The sequence below is a fragment of the Dreissena polymorpha genome, chromosome 11 (assembly GCF_020536995.1).
Source record: "Dreissena polymorpha isolate Duluth1 chromosome 11, UMN_Dpol_1.0, whole genome shotgun sequence".
Lineage (NCBI taxonomy): Eukaryota > Metazoa > Mollusca > Bivalvia > Myida > Dreissenidae > Dreissena > Dreissena polymorpha.
The window spans coordinates 37,053,531-37,074,313 of NC_068365.1; positions in this window are offsets into that span (position 1 = coordinate 37,053,531).

A 20,783-nucleotide genomic window follows, 5' to 3' on the forward strand; every position below is an offset into this window, starting at 1 on the left:
GCAATGGAAGTACTCTTCAGAGAGAGGGGCATTATTATATTTTTGTTTGCGTTATTATTACAACGAGCAAGCATTTTGTAATTTGTTAAATACATTTTAATAACCACATACCGGTAAAAGCAGAATTTTCGATAAAATAACCGTTACCATGGCGATTCAGTTTTTTTGCGTCTGTCAGATCTTGTCCAGATTGTAACTTCATCATCGATGTATATTTTTACTTAAATGCCAGACATTATCACTATTCGAAGACGGTGTTGTGGAGTGCAAGGCATCATGTATGCATAACTAAAGAATCATAATCATACGTACAGGTCAGTTGTTGAATACTAGTATGACGATTCAACAGCTGGACCCGACTGTAACTTTCCGATAAGTCTGGAGATGTTAAATGAATAACTGAAAACAAAAAACTTGAATATTTACTCTTAATATCGTTAAGGTATTAATTCAATCATGTATTACAGTGACCTTTCAGATCTGGAGCATAGTTGTAAAAATCGGTTGGGCTGTAAAGGAAATACATTTATTAATAGAGTAAAGCGTCTGGAATGCATTGTAATGATAATTTTTAAAGTACGTTTATTTTTTTACAAGGCGTTTTAAAGTGATATTATGGGCATTTTTTACTGTTGATTTGAGCTGAAAAGAATTAACAGGCCAAAAGAGTTAATTAAAATGTGGTTACCGACCAATTATCAGCAACTCATCTTTCTTCTAATTGTTTATAAAAATATATATTATATTCGATATTTTACATGACTCACCCAGTCCTCTAAGCCGAAAGGATACGTTCAACAAAATAGTGTCATTGTGTCGTTTGAACGAATCTGCACTAAAACTAAATTTAGATTCACATTGAAATCGAATCATTTTCATATTCAAATGCATTATTTTTCTCTTTCCGGGATATTGTTTTAGCATTATAGTATGTTGATGCTGCATTAACAAATATAAGTGTATATGAAGTGAAAACACCACAAATAAAAAAAAACGGTTGCGATATACACCTATAAATGGTTAGATGCCCATAATATCACTTTAAATAGGCTGAACAGTATTTAAGCCTGACAGACACAGAGGAAGCGCGTTATATCTGACTCGAAGTGGTCCCGGATTGGAATCCTATGAATTTCATTCAACTATTTTACTTGACATTATAATTATTGCAGAATACGCCACACATGACAGTATGTTTTGGTAAATTGATTTAACGACACTTTCAATACCAAAAACACAACCTATACGCACAGAGATTTCTCTGGAACAAGCACTTTTTAAAATAAGAATTTCAACGAGTACATAAAATACATATTTTTTGCTGCATATGGCAGTGTGAAATACACCAGAATTACTTTATTTAATAAGCCTGTGTTCTTGTTTAACAATGCATTGTGCACTGCACGGCTATGCACGGTTATACTAAACGCAACGTGAAAGTTTGTCACCGATTTCAGACGTATTCAAGGATGTATTCGTATACCTCAATTAAGATATCGGCACAAACTGCAAGAACACTTGTCTTTATGCACTTAATATTTTTCACATATATTTCAATAACTTCAGATATTTGAACAAATAAAGTTCTTAACGGCGTGTTCACATTCTTCCAGCCTGGAGCAAGACTGCCACTGATTTGTTCTCAATTTGTGGCTAAATGGATAAAAGATCAAGCATACGAAACAAGAGAGAATGACGTGAATGGAATACATCCGTGTCATTGTGTATTTTTTTGTAATCTTGTTCTCCATCTGAAATTTAAATATATAAAGATCATCCTAGTTGCTAGAAAGGTAAATTTAACACTTATTCTTCCCAACCGGATCCCCTTCCCATCCCTTACATGCCCACTCATTTTGGCCCAAATATTCACATCTCTCATCTTGTCTAGCACTCCAATGGTCGAACAATCATTAAAAATCGTTTTCTTATCTTGCTTGTAGATGAATATTTGCAACATAAACATGCCAGTATCTGTGCTTTTACCATTTAAATTATACTAATTCCAATTCCATTATAATACTGCAAACGTTTAAAGCATTTTTTTAGCCTTTCTTTTTTCCTATTGCAAGCCTGGCATTATTTTAACGATCGATATGTTGTTTCATTAATTTCAATAAAAGGGCATGTCATGCGAATGCAGACACCAGTACAAACATCGTTTTGGCAGCCATATTTCGACATAGCATTTTTCGACAAAAGCCCCATACAACAGAAAACACAGAAGAATGCAATTCACGTCATAAAAATACTCAAGACACATATAGGATATTATAATAGCCACATATTACAAGTCTAAAATTGTAAAATTGCTTTTATGCAAAAAAACTCTTTAGAAATTACGAACTACTGAGGGATATTCGATGTTTTAGTTGAATGTAACCTAAGATGGCGTCGTTTGTCAACGCATTTATTGAACGAACATAAAACATACATTTTAGTAACGAATATAAAGCTTATAATGTAATGACACAGGTAAATATTTGTTTCTTACATCTATTAATTTGCAATAACTATAAATTTACGATGGCTTTATAACTACAATTTCTCAAACAAATGAATCGTAAAGTGTACGTTTTGTCAAGAAAGATGAATGAGACTATGAGTTGCTCCCCTTTTCTTTATGTATCTCTATCGTACGGTGACCTAGTGTAGAGATTCACCTAATATCGATTTGTTTACATCAATCAGTGCGCTTTAGGTAAAGAAGTTCACCATTGCATAAGGCCAAAAAAAAAATCTTCGTTCAGGGAACCCGACCGACCCTATTTTTTGCCCCCGACCCTAACGATTTTTTTGACCCATGGAAAAAAATCTGATGGCGAAAATGCTAAAATCTCGTAAAATTTCATTGAAAACAGCCACCATTTAAACCTGGATTGGTTTTCTATAGTTTTCTCTTTGTTTCAATGAAAGTGTTCGCAATTTGACCAGTCTGCACCTGTATACGAGACATCGCTTGACCTTATTGTTATTGAAGTGTGCATGCTAGCTGGCCAATCAACATTGAGCTCGCTTACACATGAAATGACGTTGTTGAATGAAATGTAAAAATGGGTGGAGCTATGGAGTAATATTCGGTCATTCATGCGCAGACACTGTGCACTTTGAATACACAGTTAATATTGTCGTCTGCAAACAAAATAGTGGCCGGTCGCAAATGTCGTATTATTAAAGATTAAAAATGGAAAGAAGCGTGACAATAATTTAATTATTTCCAAGCTGTCTATTGATCTGAATTTAAAAGTATTAATTAAATAATTAGTTCTATGTCGATGATGTTACAACTTTCTGCCAATTTCCGATCGAAATGAAAAGATGATAATTAATTAATTTGTTTGTTTTACTCGCACACTATGCTAACTGACAGCAGCGTATTTTAATCAAATGAAAATGTGAAAAACACGGGCGGTTTAATTGTAATTAAAGTTTCGAATTTTTAACACATAGGAAGAGTCATTCATCTAGTCTACTATAAAAATGGAAGTAACCACTTTGTCTCTACAGTCGCTAACATGGCGTCTTTAACCTTAAAGCGTCGTTGGACGAAAAAGAGTCATTACAAAAAAAAAAATTAAAACACAAAACACTAGAGCATTCCAAGAGTCATGGAAACTTGACAACAATTGGCTTCGCTTTGATAATGAATCAAAATCAATGTACTGACAGTGTTTTTCCCAGGCCATTTTAGCGTGGCGAAAAGCCACGCCGCCCTCCCGGATCGCCACGCTGCCCTTTTCAAAGGCAAATTTCGCCACGCGCCCTTTTTTTCAAAGGCAAATTTCGCCACGCGCCCTTAGCGATAACATCTTTATTTCCTTATGATCTATCTTGGTCCGCAAAATCAGCGTCCTTGATTGTCTGTGACGCTCCGACTGTGCTTGATTTACTCGAGAGACGTCAACATCTAATCGACTATATTTAATTGAGCAGATTTTATCTATAACAGTGCTCAATGTATAGGTAGGTCTTACTAACTGCTCCAAAGCTGTGAATTAGTCATGCGTGAATAACCCCGTGTAAGTATCAATCGATAATGCTGGAGGCTATACCAAGCGCACTTTTCGGTCGGCAATGTGTACTCCTCCACGATATAATCATTACTTCGGAGACTTGTGATGAAAAACTCGATGTTATTCTCGTGGCTTTGCATGCATTATTCAGTTATATCGAAACATATATTTTTACGCATAATTACATTTAAATTCACAAACAAATTTATTCTTTATCGTTTTCGTCTTTAAGATAATTAGATCTAATTATTGAAATAATTACTGAGACGTATACTAATTTAACAAAATGCGAATCGCGTATACGATTTAACGTTGCTATGCGCACCTGTCGCTTACATCATTTGACATTTTATCAATATGTCAAATAACGTCGTAAACGATCGAATTAACGATGGAGATTATACATTAAGAAGGAATTATTTATTTATTTGTAATCTACTCGGTGGATGTATGTCATGGAAACGAGTGTTTGCATATTGTTAGCGATCAATTTACTCGCAATGTTATTTTAAACATCTGTCGAGATTATTGTTAAAAAAATGGGATAAGACAAACATGGTTTCATTTATATGTTAGTGGATCTGTGTATAATCAGATTCATATGCATATATTGCTGTATTATGTTTGTCGTGCTGTACAGTTAATTGAAACAGCATGGAACTTGAATGTACATTGCAAGGTAAATATATTAATATAAATCATAGTAAGTTAAATACTTCTATTACCATTAAATGTGCTTGTTTATATGTTATTTTTTCCACAACTGCTTCTGATGCGATTACATGTTATTCAGGCATTCAGGGAACGTTTTTGCCCTTTTTTCCTAAACTGCGCGCTAAAATGCCCTTTTTGAAAGTAATGCGCCATGCCCCTTTGCCCTCCTGGGAAAAACAATAACTGTGACGCCCTTAGCCTGTACAAACCAATAGCAACATTCAAATTTATGTACACTTCTCACTTCCTGTGCGATGCGCTCAAACCCATTGCCATTTTATCAAAAAATGTACCAGAAGAAAGACTTGTGCTATTCTGAGGTTACCCTCCTTTTGACAGCCACTATTCAGACTCTTTAGCACCTGTCGGAGACTAGGTCAGGTCTCATGATGAAAAAAATTCTGAAGGTCACACCCCAAACACCAGAGACTGATAAAGATGGCTTGTTCACTTTTGAATATGAAGGTCTAACTATCACAGACAGACAAACAAAAAATGGTTGGCTCAAAGAAATTTTGGGCCAGCGCTAGCCCTGAAGAAGTGCATAAAGAGCTAGGGATATTGAAACATACACAACGACTAAATACCACATGTGCAATGTTAATCATTTGGTCAGTGTTTAAACAATCATGGGTGCATTAACTGACCCTTTTTCACCCTGAAATCAGTCGACTGGTAAAAAAAAAAAAACCTACCTACCCTCCTACATTTTTCTGGCCATGTTCCCTGAACCAAGACTTTTTTTTTTTGGCCTAACCAAGGCGCAACTCATTTTGCAAAATTAGGTAAAATTGCTTTTTTTAATAAAATATTCAAATAAACACAACCCCCTCAAATGTAGAAAGAGTGTGTCTTTATGCGAAGGTCTAGATGTGTCTGCACTATTTATCATCCTATTTATGTTATAGACAAGTTAATTGTTATTGTTTTCATTGGGCTTGTTTGTGCATGCGCAGTCACTGTTTGGGAAAAGCGCTGGTTACTAATACGGAAAATATATGCAATTAGTCTTTTTTTTAATAAGAAAATAAGTCAGAACTTCTAAAATGAATTCTAAAATACAATACATTAATTAAGAACTATATCACACCACACCAATATCAGCTTTGGAATAAAGTGTTACATATTATTGTTATTTGTTGTAATAATTAGCATAAATGATCAATACCATAAAATTGTTATTTGATTTGGAAGCCATAATGCGATATCTACAATCTGTCATATGTTTTGTGACAGAAATAAAGTATTTTATTAATCAACAACTAAATTATGTGAATTAATATTGGAAACATTAATTTTCAATGAACCGCCATTTTATTTGATGAGCATTAGAAATATGCAAGAACTTGTTTAGTCTTTTGTTCCTTCTATATTATAAAATGTATTTATTTAGACAAAGAAAGTGATAAAAAAACACTGTTTACACACACGTCTGCATGCATTTTTCAAGGTTCAAGATACAAGTGAAAGCATCATTAAGCTTGCTTAATTACTGGACAAACACCTTCCAACCTGTTGGGGGGGTGGGCACATTGTGTCACTAATGTTTATGACACTCGTATTGATAGTAAGTATTTGTCAAACAAAAGGCCAATTATGGGGCAGATTACATGTGTCGACGCATATCATTATGAACACATGCAAATTATTTTTAAAGTAGACACACTAACTTTTATGACACTTGTGTTGATATTAAGTATCTTTCAATCAAAAGGCCAATTAAACGGCAGATTACATGTGCCGACGCGTATGAACACATGCACATTATTTTTAATGTAGACACACTTTCCATATGTGCATTGAAATTTTTGTGTACATTAATGACAGTGTTTTCATTATAAACCGATTGGCGATCCATATTATCGGTTGAAAATCTCGAAAAATCGGTTGCTTTTTATCCGATAGTAAAATAAATTTAGTGGTGTCACACCGCACCGTTTTTATGAAACATCGTTGACAATTCGTCAGTCCAGAACAAATGAGTCAATCAGAAGCGTTGTAACAGAAATATTTCACACCGCCCCGTTTTATTAAAACATCGTTGATGATTTTGTTTTTATTAAGAACGAGAATGCCCTGATGACATCTCATCAATTTAATTGGTGTATTTTGTTGCACTATCAATAGAGCCATGAAAACACCCCAGTAGCTGATAAATGTTATATTTAAAGAGCTCTTGAATAGCCAAGGAACACACAAAACACAAATATTTTCCTTGAGCTTTATTTTTTGCATTCTAAAAAAACACAATTTTACACTTGTGATTTAGACTTCTAGATCCTGTTTCCATGATTTCCCTTGTAAAGCAGACATAGCAACACATTTTATTGAGATTATTTTTATTTGAGTTCAGTTTTATACTAAATTATAATTAAACTTTAATAAAACAGTGAAATTATATTGGGTAGCAATCGGGTAGCAATGTTGGTAAGTTGAGTTCAATTAGATTTTTTTCACACTTGATTTGAGAATCTGATTGTTTTGTGGCTGAACAAGTTTTAACGCATTAATAGTAGGTATTCACAGAGTTGTGTTTACCTTTTTGGGAAATAATTTATGAGCTAATTATTTTTCTCTGTTTCAAATACACAGTTGATGTACAGAGGGCACTTTGGCAACCAAGGAGCTCAAGCATTTCAGGCAAGAGAAATAGAACTTGAGCCAGTCGCTGTACATTCGCGGAACTCCATCCTGTCTATGCAGACGAGACTGTTGTTGGAACAGTTATATAGTGACCAGCAAAACTGTTACTCAAGCCAAACACTTGACACTATCCTGGCCCCCTCCTGTTTGGGTGGAAGTGACAGTGGTTGGGATAGTTATCTAGTAAGCAGCAGAAAACTTGAGTCAGACACTAGACATGTACTGACATCCAAACTGTCTAGGTGGAAGTGACTGTGGTTGGAATAGTTGTCTAGTAGGCTACATAAATATAATTCTAGCTAGACACTGGACATGTACTTACCTCCCTCTTGTTGTGATTAAAGTGATTGTGGTTGAAACAGTTGTATAATGAGCAGTGGGACTGTAACTCAATCCAAACACTTGACCCTATACTGACCAACCTTCTGTTAAAGTGGAAGTAACAGTGCCTGGAATAGTTGTAAAGTCAAGAATTACAAGCCGCAAGGTCGCAAAGTCAGGTGAGGTAAGATTACATTGATATCAATACCAGTCACAGCCTCAGTGGCATGCAGCCCAATCACATATTACATGCTCAACTGAAGTGAAAGTTCTTAGATATATGCTATTTTGTTCAGTCATTGGCTGCTGTCAAATGTGTGTTGCCTGTCATTTCAAGTACCATTTTTTGACATCTTCCTTGTAACCACATAAAAGAAGTTAAATAAACTGGACATGGGTTTTCATTTCTAACCCAATTAATAAGAAATCCATATTTTATACTGTGTGCTGTAAATTTGTGTTGAACATTGTAATTTATAAATTGCAAGTTGTTCTCAGCAATTATCAAATAATTATGTGCTGTAAATTTGTGTTGAACATTGTAATTTATTAATTGCAAGTTGTTCTCAGCAATTATCAAATAATTAGCAAAACTGTTATTTATCACCTGATTGACTCTGTCAAATTAGTTTGAATGAGTGTTCCATAAATTTCATAAATTTACCACCAACATTAAAGCATGTTTATGACATGTTCATGTCTTTAGTTCATGTCTAAAAGTATATAATATGCCGTATGCATTTCAGTTTTAAAAGGATATTAAGAACTCCATAAATTCCATGAAGTGAATGTCTTAATTTAACTTATAATTCCTGGACAAACAGAGATGTTTTGTACATTTATTATTTTGAGTGATCTCCCTTGGAATGGCTGTACTTGTATGTCTCACTTCCAGTGGTAAAAGTTTGGTAAAATGTTTTAATTTTGAGTGGTCTCCCTTGGACTTGCGTTGCTAATATATCTCGCTACCATTTCCAAATCCCTGAATGATGTGAATATGGCATGAGGTTGGATTAATCTATATCCCGATCAGACTAGAATATTAAATATACCAATAGTCTGGTATACAAAATAGTAACATAGGCTTCAACTCAAATTACTCATGCGTAATACTAGTATGCTTACTTTGTTTAAACGTATTATAATTTGTGTATTATACACTTGTATGAGAGAAACATTTGTTTGTTCTCCCTTTCTTCTGTTTGATTCACATTCTGAAGAAGTATTTGAACTTACATGTAAGTAAACAAAATTTGAAACAAATAATAACACATTCTGTCGCAGAATAGTATTTTTTTATACCGTCATGCTATACTGTTTTACCGTAATATATTTTTACATGAATTTAGCATTATTTATATTCAATCATATTTCAATGTTTCTTGTGGGCTTTAATGGAAGTGTTATTCATTTAAATATTATATGAAAAGCCTATGTGTAAGCAGTGATACATGTATAGTAAAATAAAACACCCTGATGTGTGTGATGTTAATTGAAACTAAAGGTAGACTTAAATATTACTCTAAGAGGGATTGGCAGGAATGTTAAATACTGAGAAACATGCCGATGATCATTCAATCATTGTGTAACCCCTCAAAAGTGATCTAAATGTATATAAGTTGAAGTGGGGTGTTAACAAAAAATGAAATTATTTTGATTGCAAAACGGTTGTGCAGTTGCATCCGTTTTGCCCTGAAAATGAACAAACATTATAGTGTAATGGTACCAGTACCTAGCATGTCAGACTGTGACCATTGTACCAGTACATACAGACTGAGACAATGCTGTGATTTTTGTAACCCATTGGGAAAAGAACAGGTACCAGCCCAATTTGGAAAATGTGCGAGAAAAACCCAGAAATTGGGAAAATTTGTGTATTTGATTTGTTTGCTCCCAAATACTTTAAAATTGATAATTAAATGTTGTTAAGTTGTCAATATTATATTTACTTAGGTTCAAGCCATAACGCTGCATAAGAAAACTAGTTAAAAGTTGCAGTTGCATTGTTATTTTAGTTTTCCTCAATTGGGATAGTTTTTGACAGCAATTGGGAAATTTGTAGTTTTTTCCTTACTGGATAAATGCCAATGTCCGGTACTTTATATAAAAAAAAATCGCTGCAATGGTACCAGTAATGTACAGTACAGCCAGCGCGGCACAAACATAATCCGCGGCTATGCCACAGCCAGATTATTAGTACGCGGCGGCCGAATCGTGTGTTCATGCGGCGTATTTCCGTGGCACTTGGCATCGATCCGCGCAACGACGCCGAGTCTGTATTAACCTCGCGTACTTTCGCGAAGTAAATCCGCCGCGGATCGAGTGAAAAGATATCCACCTACATGTACATACATGTATGTGTAGCGTAGAATTAATTACGCGCAACTGTTAATGTTTCGTTCGATTATTATTATTAAATTTGTAATCCGAAACACACTTCCGAATTTTAATGCTAACGCGACCTTTGGCAAATTCTAGCGTCAAATAAACAGTGCTAAAATATCCTTTGTTTCATAAAAAGCGCGCGAAAATTATGCAGACATGTAGAACGTTGTTTGGAAAGTTTGGGTGTATTTTGTGTTGTATAAATACATGAACATCACGTCAGGCGTAAATCACGTGTTCAGTGGAAAAAAACGCCCCGATTAGACGTTATTTCATCATCTCTATAAATAGTAACAAATGCCAAAATGTATTTGATACTTAAGGAAATATCGAGAATGTTTGTGTATCGTAAATATTTACTAGCATTTGCTTTAAAACTGCAATATTATCGGGTAATTAGTAGCGATATTAACTGTGTAATATTTACAAAATAAAACGTGTTTATATACGCATATTCAAACAATAGTTATAATAAGCTGATAATTAACAAAACAACAAATACGTCGTCACCGTCTTGATTATTGATGTGGCTTCAAACTGCTAATTTTCTCAGCTTAAATATAATAGCAAAATCAACATGCCATTAATTTATAAATCCACCATATGCTGGAGCCTTGACCACTTGTACGTGCAAAAACATAATTATGTGACCTTGTTTATGTGTGAAATACATACACTACGGGCGGGAAACAAACTTAATTGGCCAGACACATTAACTATACTAACATGTACATGTTAATACAATCCGCGCACAATAAAGGACATGGTTCACTAACCACCAAAAAACGCCCAACCTCAGATTTTCCCAATATTTATGCTGTAATTATTGCAATGTGTCTATTTTTTTTAAATGACGTTCGTTTTGCAATATACTTAACTACGACGTCAAAATTGGCGAATAAACAACCCCTAGTAACACAACGAAATGGCGCTCATTTATGAAGTCATTTAACATGCCGTTATTGCGCTAATTACGTTTGCGCTTATGTTACATTTTCCACTGTCAAATCATTGTCTAGATCGATCCATATCGGATTTTGTTAAAAGATGTTTTGGTAAATAAGGCTAATTATAGATTTCCATTTCATTATAGGGTACACTTCTCGTATATTTTGTCAATTCTTTCGATAAGAAGAATTAGGCGAGTAGAGTAAACAGTCAACTTGTGTATTTGAGAAAAATCGGTATTTACATGCGTCCCAGTTTCCGGTCAAATATATTTGAAGGTGTAAGTCTCTTTCATTGATTATCATGAAAATAAAGCCTTTTTCATTTAAAATATTTATGAAGAGTTACTTGATAAATATAATATTATTATACTTAGTTGTGGCGTGACACTCTAGTGCATTCAGTTACAGCGAACGTTCGCGAACGTTCTGCTATTGAACGCTCGGTTCGCCGCGAACCGAAGCGAACCCTCTTGGGAGGCAGTTCGCTAGCGAAACCAAAGTATAGTGGGTTCAGTTACGCTCGAGTGGTCATTGTCGGATCGGGTACTACTTACATGTACCCCGGGTACTCTTAAGTATACTTACATGTACCCCGGGTACAGTAAATATACTTAATCGTACCTGGTCGATATTAGACTTACCCGATTTGTATTCCAGTCCAAAATCCGATGTCGTTAAAACACTACCGATAATCTTAAACAAACTTCTGTTTATAAAAACTGCATCAACATGCTTTTTGGGTACGAGTTTCAATAACCTAAAGGCCATTTTACAGAAAATTAACATAAATGTAAATATAATTAATTAAAAAAATAGCCGACAACGACCGATTAAGCGTTAAATTTCCCGGGTACGTTTAAGTACATATATTAACCGTACCCGGGGTACATGTAAGTATAATTAAGAGTACCCGGGGTACATGTAAGTAGTACCCGAGCCGACAATGACCAATCCAGCTTCAGTTACAGCGAATGTTCGCTATATTTCGCGAACCGAAGCATACCCTTTCGGGAGGTAGATCGATAGCGAAACCAATCGTTCAATAAGACCGAATCGGAAACGAACGATGATTGGCAAACGTTTGTTGTAACTGAACGCACTAGAGTTGTGACGGTAAACCTCATAGATTTGTCAATTCTCCCAACCCCTGACCGATAACATTCATTTCATAATTCAGTAACATACTATTATCTATATTTTATGTTAAAACGGACTTCGTCTCCATTTACACGCTAGAGTGAAAAAGAAGACAGTTCATAGCTATTAGCGTAAACGAGAATGATCAGAAATATAAACAATTAATAAGGAAATAGACAAAAGCAACCCTTCATCTGTTTGATGAATTATATAGATCTTAACATATGTTAAGTAACTAATTATTTAAATGTTATACCAGTAACATATTGTTTCTTTCCTTTTGCTGATATCTACCGGCAGACAAGAACCAGACTACGGCTGCAATGTGTGAACACATTCCAACCACTCGCGATCCAGTCTTGCATTGGCAATACCATGATTCGACCATATCCTCACTGTGACGTATCCCAGTGTTTTTTTCAGCTTCAATAACACACAATATATCTCGCAAAAAAATTGCAATTATGAATTGTTTAATAACATATTTATCGTCATGTTTACAACATCTTCCAAAATGAGCAGATTTGAATGTTAAAATCAGCACTTTTTCGCTTTAAATCGCCGAGACTGTACCGAAACCCTATCCGTGTGCTTGTGATTTTCGTTCGTCTACTACAATAGGCAGATTATTTTACTTTACAATATTTTTTTAACCACAAACTGCTGTTGCTGACACTCAAACACTATTTAAATTATTGCTTTCGTACATTTAAAATCGGCACTTTTTGTTGTATACAGATATCTGAATTGCTTGCAAAATGTACCTAGTAAACATTTCAAAGAAATAGCAGAAAATCTCAGTTAACATTAAATACTCACTGTTTGGATTTTCTCCCTTGAAAAAGGATATTATCGTTTGATCAAAAATCTTTAAATATAGATCTACGTGTTTATTAATAGATCTTTGTTTGCACCGATATTGGAAAACACATTAAACTTTATTTACACACGCATAAGACAACATATTCCACTATCAAATTAATGTATTTACGTTATCTTAACGTGTTCAGGAATGTTTCATATTAACTTTAATTTGTTTCCAATAACTCAATTTTTATAAATGTCTGGTAAATACATGTACTTCTGTACAGTGGAAAATTACCTCCCTTTAATGACCCCAAATTCGGCCCTCGTACAAATGCATGCGCATATCAAACAATGTTTTGTTTGCACTTGCTTGTAAATGAAGAACCCAGAATGTATCAGTAACTTAAAAAAATTTTTTTTGGTATTATTAAGAAAGTTATTAAACAAAGCCCATTATTACATCCGAGCACTACTCGCTAACCAGTATATATCTACTTTAACAGTGACATCGTTCGTAATCGCGCGAATGGATTATAACATACGATTTAGTAAGCCATAATTATGGACCATGAAATGGGTAAACCATCATTTTTTGAATAGAAAAAATAATTGTTTATCTAAATGCCAACTTACCTTTAAGATATCTGGTAAATCCGACTTTGGAAAACGCGTCGTCTGCACTTTGTTTACATTGGATACCGACGCTATTCGTACCCAGTTATTTTCAAATGACGGGTACACAAAATCGTTTCTTATGGCTTCTTTTTTTTACACCAACATTGATAAGATCATTATTTTGCCATTTCAGACTTAAAACCTCTAATAAATTTCGGTAATAAGTGGTATTTTAAGCAGTGTTTTTTTAATATAGGGTTAAAAAGATAGGTTCAATAAAGCATGGTGGGTTCTCGGAGATCAGCACTGGGTTACACATTTTTTTAAAGTAAGATATGAGCGCGCAATATCACCGTCACAAAAATATAGTATTTTGTCTTTTGTTGTTTTTGTTATTGTTTAAGACAAAGTTTGTCATGGTGTTCTCGTGCGCTGACAGTTTATTTGTTGATGAAACAAAGAAATTTAGTGTAAATTCGCCATTTTCTTGTGTGTGATGTACTTTTATCATGATTTTTTTTACAATTGAAAACAAGGCACACTTATAAAATTTGACTTTTTGTGCAATTTAAATGTTATAGAAGATGAATACAAAATAAAAAAATGACATTTTTGAAAATTTGATTTCATTGATTTTTGGGGCGTTTTTGGGTGGTTAGTGATTTTAATTATAATTGTTCTTTCAAAATTTGTTAACTACAGTCCAACCTGCCCGAGCGACCGCCTGTTAATAGCGACCAACAGTCAATAACGACCACACCGATTTCCTCCCGAACGATTTCACTATATATTGAACCTGCGAATAAAGCCCACCTGTGAACAAAGACCAACGACCACCCTTTTACATTCCCAAATCTCCATTTTGATAGCTTACAACGACCACTGCAATCATAAAAATCAACGATTTCGCAACTTTCAAATAACAAAATGGCCGCCAGGACTCTGCGTAGTCACGTGATACACATCTTACCAGTGGACTCGTCGGTCGCTATGGAGATATTGGCAAGTGACAGTTTATTGCACTCGATAGCAGTTGTTTGTTTATTTAACATGCATTGCTAATTGGTAGTCGCCTGCTTCTTTTATGCATTTGACAGTTTGTCAAAAGTGTAAAAATTTGCCTTTGTATTTAAGTGACTCGCGATTAATCTACTAATTGCCGAAAATATCAAAGACAAAATTGGGGCTTTCATAAACTCATTAAGGAAATTAACGGTTTCATATCATTTACGATGCCTATTAAAGACAAACATTTTGATAGTCATTCTCTTCTTAAATTTCTCCGTAATAAGACGTTCATAGATTATAGAAAAGTAAATTGTCATTTCAAGTTAACCAGCATGGCTTCCAAGCGTAAGTTCTTGACGTTGGAAGAACGCGTTAAGGTCATTAGTTTGTTAGGTAAAGGACACAGTTGTAGACGAGTGGCTAGTGATCTTTGTGTAGGAAAAACTCAAATTCAGAGCATTTTAAAGCGTAAACATGAGATAATGGACGAATTCAAGGAGAACGTAAACTGTGAAAGTAAACGCCCTAAGCGTGAGTCGGAATTCGCGTATATAAATATCAGATGTCATTTATTGTCCATTACTGTCAACTTTACTGGTTGTGTAGTAGTGATTCATGTGTTTCATGTATAAATGTTTGCTATGTTATGTGTATTTTGTACTTTGTTCTTTGTAGAATTACATGTACATGTACGTATACATGTATATCAAATGTTATTTATACAGAATATGATAAATTAAATAATTAATAAAAACATAAGGGAATAGAAATACAACATGTAGTAAATATACAAATGTAAAACAAAACTGTGTTTCAATCCTTTATTTCATTATACATGCATAAGTATTCAAACATTTAAACAATAGAGCACATACATAGATAAGGTACCTGTTAAAAAACTACTAGCATATTTTGCAAACTTTCGATCGACCCTGCGAATAAAGACCACCTGTGAACAAAGACCACAACGACCAAATCCCTTGAGTGGTCTTTATTGACAGGTTGGACTGTACATGTAACTAATAATTTTTAAAAGATTTTTTATTTCATGATGCGCATCGACTCGGCATCATGTCGTGGATCGCGGCATGCTTCGGGGGACAGTTGCAAAATGCGACTTGCCGCCGCATACTGACGCGGCTTCAACGACTGACGTGGCATCGACTCGTTTCGCCTTGCCACCGCGGATCGCGAAATATGTTTGTTCCGCTTTGGCTGTACTGTAGTATGTCAGGTTGTGAAAATGGTATTGGTATGTCTTATGTTAGACTGTGACAATAATAACTGTACATAGCATGTTAGACTGTGAAAATGATACCAGTAAGTAGCAGTTCAGACTTTGACAATGGTACCAGTACGTAGCATGTCAGATACCAGTACGTAGCATGTCAGACTGTTACAATTATATCAGTACATAGCATGTCTGATGGTGGCAATGGTACCAGTGCTTAGCATCTAAGACTATGATAATGGTACAAGTACGTGACATGTCAGACTGTGACAATGGTACCAGTACGTAGCATGTCAGACTGTTACAACGGTAACAGTCAGTAGCATGTCAGACTCTTACAATTATGCCAGTATGTAGCATCTGAGACTGTGACAATGGTACCAGTGCGTAGCATCTGTCAGACTGTAACATTGGTACCAGTACGTAGCATGTCAGTCTGTTACAATGGTACCAGTCAATGTATGTCTCCCATCAAACCTGAGACAATTGTACCAGTACATAGACTGAGACAATGGTACTAGTTTGTAGCTGGTCAGACGGTGACTTTGGTACAAGTGCATAGCATGTCAGACTGAGACAATGGTACTAGTTTGTAGCTGGTCAGATGGTGACACTGGTACCAGTGCGAAGCATGTCAGACTGAGACAATGGTACTAGTTTGTAGCTGGTCAGACGGTGACACTGGTACCAGTGCGTAACATGTCAGACTGAGACAATGGTACTAGTTTGTAGCTGGTCATACGGTGACACTGGTACCAGTGCGTAACATGTCAGACAGAGACAATGGTACTAGTTTGTAGCTGGTCATACGGTGACACTGGTACCAGTGCGTAGCATGTCAGACTGAGACAATGGTACTAGTTTGTAGCTGGTCAGACGGTGACACTGGTACCAGTGCGTAACATGTCAGACTGAGACAATGGTACTAGTTTGTAGCTGGTCAGACGGTGACACTGAACAGTGTTTTTTTTCACCTATAAGGGAATGGTGGCGGGGCCTGTCCAAAGGGGAAAAACGCGTCGTTTTTTAGGAAAAGGGGAACATTAAGAAGTCATTCTTTTATATGTAATGATATTTATTATATGAATACACATGTATGTATGAATGTAATATTCACAGCTGAATGTCTATCTTTTTCTTAAATATATATCAATGATTTGTTCAACATTAGTTTCAGTCAGTTCAGCCGTCATGCACAGTATCAGTTTTCCAAGCCAATTAGAGTCTAATTGGGATTTTTTAAATCAATAAAATGGCAAATTTGAGCATTTTTTATCAATAAAATGGGCCATATTGAAATGTTTTTATCAACAAATATTGACACAATATAGATACATCAGGCCTTTTCTTGGCCATTTTGGAAAAAAAATTCATTCATGAAGTCCACTGCTTTGGGAAAACCTAATTTAATATAACTCTTTATAATAATAAAAAAATCATATTATTTATAGTTATATACCTCGTTAGATGTTAATAAAATGAATTTGAGATATGTCTATCATGAGGCAGTTGTTTAAAAAAAAAAAAAAATATTTTGGAGGGGATTTTTTCAAAAAAAATTGGGGCTCCGAAATTGCCATAATAAAAAAAACACTGCTGAAATGGTTTCCGGATGATAACTCAAGAACGCTTAGGCCTAGGTTCATGAAACTTCATAGGTATATTGATCATGACTTGAAGATGACCCATATTGATTTTCAGGTCACTAGGTCAAAGGTCAAGGTCGGGATGACCTGAAATAGTAAAATGGTTTCTGGATGATAACTCAAGAACGCTTATGCCTAGGATCATGAAACTTCATGGGTACAATGATCATGACTGGCAGATAACCCATATTGATTTTCAGGTCACTAGGTCAAAGGTCAAGGTCACGGTGACCTGAAATAGTAAAATGGTTTCTGGATGATATCTCAAGAACGCTTATGCCTAGGTTCATGAAACTTCATAGGTATATTGATCATGACTCGCAGATGACCCCTATTGATTATTAGGTCACTAAGTCAAAGGTCAAGGTCACAGTGCCAAATAACGTATTCACACAATGGCTGTCAAGGTCACGGTGACTCAACTTCGAAAAATGGTTTCTGGATGATAATTCAAGAATGCTTAGGCCTAGGATCATGAAACTTCATAGGTATATTGATCATGACTCGCAGATGAAATAATGATTTAACTTGACCAGGATGTTTGTCTGGACAATATCTAGGTCAAGTTTGACATTTGGTAAAGATTGAATGAACCGACTACTTTCAGGTGAGCGAACTAGGGCCATTTTGGCCCTCTTGTTGAAAAATAATTTGGTAAATGACCACACCCCAACACTATACACCCCCACCAACCCCACGCCTCCCCCTTTTTGATTGAAGTATTGAGATAGGTCCCTTCACCTTTATAAAGACAAATGGATGAGCGGTCTGCACTCGCTAGGCAGTGCTCTTGTTGTATTCGGCACAGTAAAACCACATTAGTAGTACAATTTTCATAAATAAGTTCCCAAACATGTTTTTGAATTGTTTGCTTGATAACATGTCGATTTTGCATTATTTACTTTATATTTTAATTTAATTTATCTCAATTAATGTTATAATATAGTGAATTCATCATAATTTATGAGTATGTTGGTGTGATTGCATCATGAAAACACATTTATGTATTGTTTTGTGGAAAAAAGGCATATTATAAGTTAACAATCATTTTAGATTCAAAATAATATAAAACACAAAATTACCACTTTATAAGTCAAACTTGTTTTCTGTACAATAATTAAGTCAATGTAATATTGGGCCATGTTGGATCAAAAACCTGGTCAGCAGCTTAAAGGTATCACAAAACTAAATTGTAACCAATGTTTGACTTAATCTTGATGAAATTTGGTCAACATATTTATAATCACAATATGATAACGAAGATCAGACATAAATCAAGAGTATTCAAAAATTGGGTCACCCTGCCAACACTGTAAATGCATTATTTGTGAACAAATTACAATAAAACATAGCATGAAAGGTTAAGAGTCTCATGGTTTAGGTTTACATGGTGTATATAGACTTAATACGTATTATCCATATTAGTATTGGTATGTTCAGCTGAATGTATCAAGCAGACAAAGAAGACAAACAAATGAAACATATTGTGAAAACATAATTTTTAGCTCGGCTGTTTTTGGCGAAAATCCGAGGTTTTGTCATAGCCAGCTCATCGTGTCTTCCACTGTCCGACATTCGCCGTCTGCCGTCCGAGTTGTGCTTAAACCGTTACATTGGCTCTAAAATCAAAGTGCTTCCACCTACAACTTTAAAAATTCATATGTAGATGCAACTTTATAAGTTCCACACGCCACACCCATTTTGGGGTCACTACTTCAAAGGTCAAGGCCACTGTGAGCTCTAAAAAAAATAATTTCTGGCAAGATTTCATTTATTTAAAACTGCAACCACAGCTGAGCATTGACACCCATTAACTCTTGTTATATAACTTTTAATGCTAAAAAAATGAGATTGATATCACATTATAAACGGGTAATATGTAAAACACTATAATCAAAGGGACGTATTTTTAACTGTGTAATAAATGAACACAGATGCTAACCACTGACTGCCGACTGAGTTTATCTCAATTTCAGTATTTCCAATGTTTCTCTATTTAATCAGCAGCATTGATAGCTAGGAGAATTAGCATAAAAATCTTGCAAATCTGTAAGCAAGCATGAAATTTTGCATGAACTCTCAGTTTGATATGCACTAATGATAAAAATCGTTAGCCACACAAAAGTTCAAAATGGCGGCCATTTTCAAGATGGCCGCCATTTTCGATTCAATCTATACAGCCATGTTGGGTATATCTTAAGCAACTGTGCATAAAAATTGTGCAAATCTTCAATTTAGCATGACATTTGGTATAAACACTAAGTTTGATACACACTTTTGATCAAGATGGCCGCCATTTCTGGTCTCAGAGTTCATGTGAACTTACATAAGTATGCATAATAATTTAGAAAATCAGTAAGGAAACATGCAATTTGGTATAAAAACTAAGTTTGATGTGCGTTTTTAATAAAACCTTTTAGCCACCCGAAGATAGAAATTGGCGTCTATTTTTTTTCAAGATGGCAGCCGTTTCCGGTCCCAATTTTGATGTCCAAGTTGGGTTTATCTTAAACTAGTATTATTTGGGCATTTTAGACATGAGTATTAGTATATGTGACAATTAAGGCATATATATATACAGGGATCATATTTTTTTCGGTTTTGGCTGTCCTAGACCGATTGGGGTCATGAAAGACCGATTGAAAATCCCAAACAGTCGGTCCGATTCTGTTTGCTTAAACTCCCGTGTCATAAAATCGATTACACAGTGCACATGCTAACACATCCTCATAACATTCTTATCTCGATTAGGTGTGATAAACCATTCGTTGCAGTCTCTAAACCGGTCAGGACCAGTTTATTGCAAGTCAACCGACTAGTATCAGAATATGACCCCAAGCAGCGAAGATTCGCACAGTTGTGTATTAGTCATGCGTGAATAACCCTGTGTCAATATCAATCAATAATTTCACTGGCTTATACCTTGCACACTAATCGGTCCGTAATGTGTACTCATCCACGATAAAATCGTTGACAGTTACTTCAGAGATGATCAAAACCTTGATGTTATCTTCGTGGACATTGTGCATTTCATGCATGATACAGTAAACTTTCATATAAACAAAAGAGAAAATCGGATATTCTGCAATAATTGTGTGCGGACCTTTTACACTGAAAGCATGCTCTGTAACTTAACAAAATATGCCGATACAATTTCCACCAGCGTAATAATCCGGCAATAAATGAATGAAAGTCGCGGATCTGATCGACAGAACAGCCAAAAGTTATTTTTATGGGCAGAATATCCGATTTTCTTCTTTGTTTATATGAAAATTTACTGTATCATGCATGAAATGCACATCCAACCCAGACA